We start from the raw sequence: 7662 nt of genomic DNA on the forward strand, positions 1-7662 counted from the left end.
ACTGGAGACACAGCAGAGTCACTGAGAGGAGATTCCTTTGTGTCAGCAGTAGACTGGTAAGCAACCGCCCAGGCAATCAGGTTGTTCTTTTTCCCTGCTTAATGGTCACTAAAATTGATTAGAAAATGGCAAACCAGTTTCATTAAAAGTGTTGACATTTGAAAATTACTTTACATTAATCAGGAAGAATTTTTATTTTTTTTCAAGCTTTTGGTGGATTTTTTTGTTTTAAACTGCTGTCTGCAGTAAAATCAATCGTGTCCTCCCCAAAACTTCCTCTGCTGTTAGAAAAATTACCATGGAGCAAAGTAACAGACTTTCATTTTTCCTGTTCTCTCTCTGTAACATCTTCAAAACTGTAGAAGTGCAGATTGGGGGGGAGAAGAACAAGGAATGTGAGCAAACATGACCAAATGGTGAACAAACCTTCGCCATGATAGTTGGGGTGTTTTCTCGATCATGGGCGTTTATATCCCTGGTAAGTGTTTAACTTTCCTAGTGGGGATTTGAATGGAGATTTTTATCATTCAGTTTCAGACTCTTACTAAGCAGTTTGAATCAATAACAGCCACTGGCAGAGAACTCCAAAAGCTAACACAGGCTTGTGCGCAATGAGGGGCCAGACATCTCCAGGGCAAAACAGCAAGTTTAAAACAAGCCATTAGACCAGCTGATTGCATGTTGTGGTATTGTGTATATAAAAATGTGTTGAGTAAATTCTCTTCTGGAATCTTGTAACGCTCTAAACTTACTTGAGCTGTGCAGACAGACTGTCCTTGTGGCTATAGATACAGATCTAGGTCATGAACACGGTTTATTACAATGTCAGCTCCATCTCACAGTGGCCAGCCTGGTAGGGAAGTGCTGCTCACCACCAGCAGATGAGACCAGCTCCAAGCCCCTGGTGCTGTATAGCTCAAGGAATGCTGGGCTGTTAGTTAAAGGGAAGACACTTTGACACATCCTGGTGATTAAGTAGAGATGGAATTTCCCTTGCTCTAAAATAGCCACGTCTCACGGTAGCCTGAGATAAAGGGAGGGGGAGCCAACCAGCCAATCCTGTCTAAAAGGGAAGGGGTTTGAAGTGAAACCTGTCCAGTAACTGAGGGACAGCTGATGAGAGGGTGCTGTCTGGGAAATGCTGGACCCCCTAGGTTTAGGTGATATGCTGGGAAACTGTCATTGGAAAAGGGATTTTGCTCTAATTTGCGAGTATAAAATTTGATTTCTGTTTCCCGTGGCTTGTATATGTTTGTTTCCCTTGGTGTTTCCTCTATGAATCCACAGTCTTTCTGCTAATTAAACATTATGTCTGTTTTTACCCCAGCAGGTCACTGTTGTGCAAACTGAGAAGTGTAGCTGTCAAGAAGGGGGAAGGTGCCTCTTAATCTCTGGGTTTGGGGTGGTCACTTGCTGGTTCGTTACTGGGGTTAGGGCTCCGCGCCTTCACTGCGAAGCTTTAAGGCACCCACAGTTACAGGGAGGGTGGGAGGGAGAGACTCCTTCCTGGTCTGTGTGATCCCCACAGCGTCACAATGATAGTCCCACAGCAGCATAACAACTGATCTGCCTGGTACAGCACACACGAAATCAGACACAGGCCTGCCTAAAAAAGGCTTCGGAGTTCTGGTTTTGCACTGGAAAACCCCCCTTCCACGGGTGTTTGGTTCTGCTGGAGAACAGGGGCGCTCTTCACATCCAAAACAAGCCAATATTCAGTTGTTCGGCCCCTTCCAGCTGTGGCGTCTCACTTCAGCATGGACCTCCCACATCCTAGGGAGGTTATAGAATCACTGTCCCGCTCCCTCCCCATCCCAGTGACTACCCGCTGTCATTCATAATGGCAACTCAGTCAGCCATGATGAGCATGGATGCTGCATGAGGCTAGGGAAGCAGAGTGAGAATAACCCTACAGCCTCGTCCTTTTCATCAACCTCTCCTGTGCGGATCCCACCACCCCCGCCTGTGTTCTCAACACACCATTTGGGTGGGGACTTCCAAGAGAGGGAGCATTTGAATATTAAACTTCAATCTAGTTATTGACACTGGTGGGATTTGATTCTCATTGTAGAGTACAGTTGATGTCATTCCCCCAGACACATCTCATGGCAGGTCCAGAGAGAAAAAATGAAATGTCCATCACAGAATTCATCCTCCTGGGATTTGGGAATATCCCTAAACTGCAGGTTTTTCTCTTCCTGCTGTTTCTAACCATCTACTTGGTGACCATGGCTGGGAACATCCTCATCATGGTGCTAGTTGTGACTGATCAGCATCTTCACACCCCCATGTACTTCTTCCTGGGGAACTTGTCCTGCTTGGAGACCTGCTACTCCTCCACCATCCTGCCCAGGATGCTGGCCAGTCTCCTGACTGGGGATGGAACCATCTCAGTGAGTGGCTGCATCACACAATATTATTTCTTCGGTTCTCTGGCAGGCACAGAATGCCTGCTCCTATCGGTGATGTCTTACGATCAGTATTTAGCCATAGTCAAAACACTTCACTATGCAGCCCGTATGAATGGCAGCTCTTGCCTTCAGCTAGCAGGTGGCTCTTGGGTATGTGGCTTCCTAGCTTGTAGCATAACAGCAGTGTCAATATCACAGTTAACTTTCTGTGGCCCCAATAGCATTGACCACTACTCTTACGATTTTATCCCCCTTATATAACTCTCTTGCAATGATCCTAAGCTGATGGGAATGTTGTCTCTCACACTCAGCTTCCCTTTTTTACTGGTCCCATTCCTACTGACCGTGATGTCCTACAGCTCCATCATCGCCACCATCCTGAGAATCCCTTCCACCACCGGGAGGCAAAAAGCCTTTTCCACCTGCTCCTCTCACATCATCGTGGTGTCCATTTATTATGGAACTCTGCTAATTGCCTACATGTTCCCCACAGCCCACACACTGAGGGACTTCAAGAATGTTCTCTGTCGTCTACACGGTCCTGACTCCCCTGGTCAATCCCCTCATCTACACCCTGAGAAACAAAGAGGTGAAGGGAGCCTTGAGGAAAGCTTGCAGGAAATTCATGTTAGGACAATGGTAGCCAACCAGGTGCCTTAGCTTGAAATAAAATAGATATGCCAGGGGCTGGTTTCGGGCCTAAACCGATGTCTGCTTTAATCTAAGGCTCTTTCCACTCGCTTATTGACTCTCTCTCATGCTCTTAGAGTCACAGCCAGAGGAGGAAGTGGAGATGGACAGACTCTTGGAACCTGTGACCCATTCTTGTTAGGGCCTTTATCGGATGCCACAGCTGGGTGCGACTGGGCTGGTGGGAGATTTGAAATAGTGGCTGCTCAGAGTTCAGTCAATGATGAGGAATTGTGCTCAGTGAAACGGTGCAGGCAAAAGAGACTCAGCTGGGCATTTGGTCCCTGTGAGAGACTTAGATACACACACACATACATCTATGGTGCCTACATTGCCACCATATATTTGTATAAAGTCAGACTGGGTCTCCAGCGTTAGGAAATTGTGTAATTAACATTTGATTTTTGTAGTGTATTTCATCCCCAGGTTTCTTTCCAAAGGGACAGGAATTTAAAGGAAACCATCTAACCTGTCCCTTAAGGCCCAGCACAAGCCTATCACTGGCCCATTCTCAGCAGTGACATAGGGCCAGTTTCTCAAAATACTTGGATTCCCAGTGGGATTTTTCAAAAGCATCTGGGCACTTTGCCTGCTGGATCGGGCCCTGCATGCAATTCAAGGCAGGGAATGTCTCCCTGCCCCAGGTCCCTGCATCATTCTACGGCGTCTGTGCCCAGCTGCCCGATGTGAGGCTGCGGAGGGCATGGCTAGAGATAGAAACACAGAGGTTATGGCCTTTTTGCTGCAAAAACGTAGGCACCTACAGGGTCGCAGGCAGCTGAGCAGGGTTTTTGTGAATCCTGGGAGGCTGGATTTCGGGATTTAGGTGCCCAAAGTGGAAGCTTTGTGACTCCAGACCTAGACCTAAATCATAGAATCATAGAATTATAGAATATTAGAGTTGGAAGGGACCTCAGGAGGTCATCTAGTCCAACCCCCTGCTCAAAGCAGGACTAACCTCAGCTATATCATCCCAACCAGGGCTTTGTCAAGCCTCACCTTAAAAACCTCTAAGGATGGAGATTCCACCACCTCCCTAGGTAACCCATTCCAGTGCTTCACCACCCTCCTAGTAAAAAACTTTTTCCTAATGTCCAACCTAGACCTCCCGCCCTGCAACTTGAGACCGTTGCTCCTTGTTCTGTCATCTACCACCACCGAGAACAGCCTAGCCCCATCCTCCCTGGAACCCCCTTTCAGGTAGTTAAAAGCCGCTATCAAATCCCCCCTCACTCTTCTCTTTTGCAGACTAAACAAGCCCAGTTCCCTCAGCCTCTCCTCATAAGTCCTGTGCTCCAGCCCCCTAATCATTTTGGTTGCCCTCCGCTGCACTCTCTCCAAATTGTCCACATCTTTTTTGTAGTGGGGGGCCCAAAACTGGACACAGTATTCTAAATGCGGCCTCACCAATGCCGAATAGAGGGGAATAATCACTTCCCGTGACCTGCTGGCAATGCCCCTCCTAATGCAGCCCAATATGCCATTAGCCTTCTTGACAACCAGGGCACACTGCTGACTCATATCCAGCTTTTTATCCACTGTTACCCCCAGGTCCTTTTCTGCAGAGCTGCTGCCCAGCTCGTCGGTCCCCAGTCTATAACTGTGCATGGGATTCTTCCTTCCTAAGTGGAGGACTCTGCACTTGTCCTTCTTGAACCTCATTAGATTTCTTTTGGCCCAATCCTCCAGTTTGTTTAGGTCACTCTGTATCCTATCCCTACCCTCCAGGGTATCTACCACTCCCCCCAGCTTAGTGTCGTCCGCAAACTTGCTGAGGGTGCAATCTACCCCATCCTCCAGATCATTAATAAAGATGTTGAACAAAACCGGCCCCAGGACTGACCCCTGGGGAACTCCACTTGTGACCGGTTGCCAGCTAGACATGGAGCCATTGATCACTACACGTTGAGCCCTATGCTCTAGCCAGTTCTCTATCCATTTTATAGTCCATTCATCCAACCCATACTTCTTTAACTTGCTGATAAGAATACCGTGCGAGACAGTATCAAAAGCTTTGCTGAAGTCAAGGTATATCACATCCACCGCCTTCCCTACATCCACAGAGCCAGTCACCTCATCATAGAAAGCAATCAGATTGGTCAGGCATGACTTTCCCTTAGTGAATCCGTGTTGACTGTTCCTGATCACCTTCCTCTCCTCCAAGTGCCTTAAAATGGATTCCTTAAGGACCTGCTCCATGATTTTTCCAGGGATTGAGGTGAGGCTGACCGGTCTGTAGTTCCCTGGATCCTCTTTCCTCCCTTTTTTGAAGATGGGCACTAGATTTGCTTTTTTCCAGTCCTCAGGGACCTCCCCCTGTTGCCACGAGCTTTCAAATATAATAGCCAATGGCTCTGAAATCACCTCAGCCAACTCCCTCAGCACCCTCGGGTGCATTGCATCCGGCCCCATGGACTTGTGAATGTCCAATCCTTCTAAATAGTCTTGGACCCATTCCTTCAGCACTGTGGGATGTTTGCCTCCTTCCCATTCTGTGCCACCCAGTACAGCAGTCTGGGAGCTGATCTTGTCTGTGAAGACAGAGGCAAAAAAGGCATTGAGTACCTCAGCTTTCTCCACATCCTCTGTCACTAGGTCGCCCCCCTCTTTCTCTAAGGGGCCCACACTTTCCCGAATCTTCCTCTTGTTGGCAACATGCCTGTAGAAACCCTTCTTGTTCCCCTTCACGTCCCTTGCTAGCTGCAACTCCAATTGCGCTTTGGCCTTCCTGATTTCATTCCTGCACGTTCGAGCAGTGTTTATATAATCCTCCTTAGTCATCTGACCAAGCTTCCACTTCTTGTAAGCTTCTTTTTTGTGTTTAAGTTCGCCAAGGACATCTTTGTTAAGCCAAGCTGGACGCCTACCATATTTGCTATTCTTTCCGCACATCGGGATGGTTTGCTCTTGTGCCCTCAATAAGGTCTCTTTAAAAAACAGCCAGCTCTCTTGGGTTCCTTTCCCCCTTATATTAGCTTCCCAGGGAATCCTGCCCATCAGTTCCCTGAGGGAGTCAAAGTCCGCTTTTCTGAAGTCCATGGTCCGTATCCTGCTGCTCTCCTTCCTTCCTTTCGTCAGGATCCTGAACTCGACCATCTCATGGTCACTGCTGCCTAGGTTGCCACCCACTTCTACTTCCCCTACCAAATCTTCCCTGTTTGTGAGCAGCAGGTCAAGAAAAGCACGGCCCCTAGTTGGTTGCTCCAGCACTTGCACCAGGAAATTGTCTGCAACACTCTCCAAAAACTTCCTGGATTGTTTGTGCTCTGCTGTATTGCTCTCCCAGCAGATGTCAGGGTGATTGAAGTCTCCCATGAGAATCAGGCCCTGTGAACTGGAAACTTTCCCTAGTTGAGCAAAGAAAGCCTCATCCTCCTGGTCTGGTGGTCTATAACAGACACCCACCAGGACATCACGCTTATTGTTCTTGCTTCTAAGCTTAACCCAGAGACACTCAACTGACTTATCTCCAGTTTCATACTGGAGCTCAGAGCAGTCATAGTGCTCTCTTACATACAGTGCAACTCCTCCCCCCTTTCGCCCCCGCCTGTCCTTCCTGAACAGTTTATACCCATCCATGACAGCGCTCCAATCGTGAGAGTTATTCCACCAAGTCTGTTATTCCAATCATGTCGTAGTTTCTTGACTGTGCCAAGACTTCCAGTTCTTCCTGCTTGTTTCCCAGGCTTCTTGCATTTGTGTACAGGCACTTGAGATAAGTAGCCGAGTGGCCTATTTCCACAGTATCAATCGGGAGGCCTCCCCTGCTGCACCCTCCTCCTTCTGCTTCCTTGTGGTGTCCCTCTTCCCCACTAACCTTCGGGCTTAGGTCCCCATCCCCCGTCAAAACTAGTTTAAAGCCCTCCTCACTAGGTTAGCCAGCCTGTCTGCGAAGATACTCTTCCCTGTCTTCGTTAGGATTACTAGGAAGGGACGGGATTCATCTATTTCCTGGAACAGCATTCCATGATCGAAGAATCCAAAGCCCTCCCTTCGACACCACCTGCGTAACCACGCATTTACTTCCCCAATGCGACTGTCCCTACCTGGGCCTTTTCCCTGAACAGGGAGGATGGACGAGAACACCACTTGTGCTTCAAACTCCTTTATCTCTTTTCCCAGAGCCACATAGTCTGCAGTGATCCGCTCAAGATGGTACTTGGCAGTGTCATTGGTACCCACATGGAGGAGCAGGAAGGGGTAGCGGTCTGAGGACTTGATAAGTTTTGGCAGTCTCTCCGTCACATCCCTGATCCGAGCTCCAGGCAAGCAGCACACTTCTCTATTTTCCCAGTCCGGACGGCAGATGGATGACTCCGTCCCCCTTAGGAGGGAGTCCCCGACCACCATCACCCTTCTCTTCCTCTTTGGAATGGTGATCGTGGAACCCCCGTCCCTAGGAGAATGCATCTCTTGCCTTCTGATCAAACGGGTCTCCTGATGATCCATTCCCTCCGAAGGGTCCTCCAAATCATTCTCTGCCTTAGTACTTGTGCACAGAGGATGAAAACGATTCCTTACTTCTATCTGCATGGTGGGCACATGGGTTCTCTTTCTTCGG

The 7662-nt window shown here is 48.5% G+C and overlaps 1 pseudogene; it reads left to right on the forward strand.

Annotated features, from left to right (window-relative positions):
• Positions 1-2315: 2315 nt before the first annotated feature.
• LOC137161210 (olfactory receptor 11A1-like) lies at positions 2316-3054 on the forward strand (annotated as a pseudogene).
• Positions 3055-7662: the final 4608 nt, after the last annotated feature.

The sequence above is a fragment of the Emydura macquarii genome, unplaced genomic scaffold (genome assembly GCF_026122565.2).
Source record: "Emydura macquarii macquarii isolate MOO-44397 ecotype Brisbane River unplaced genomic scaffold, CSIRO-AGI_Emac_v2 contig_2287, whole genome shotgun sequence".
Classification (NCBI taxonomy): Eukaryota; Metazoa; Chordata; order Testudines; family Chelidae; genus Emydura; species Emydura macquarii.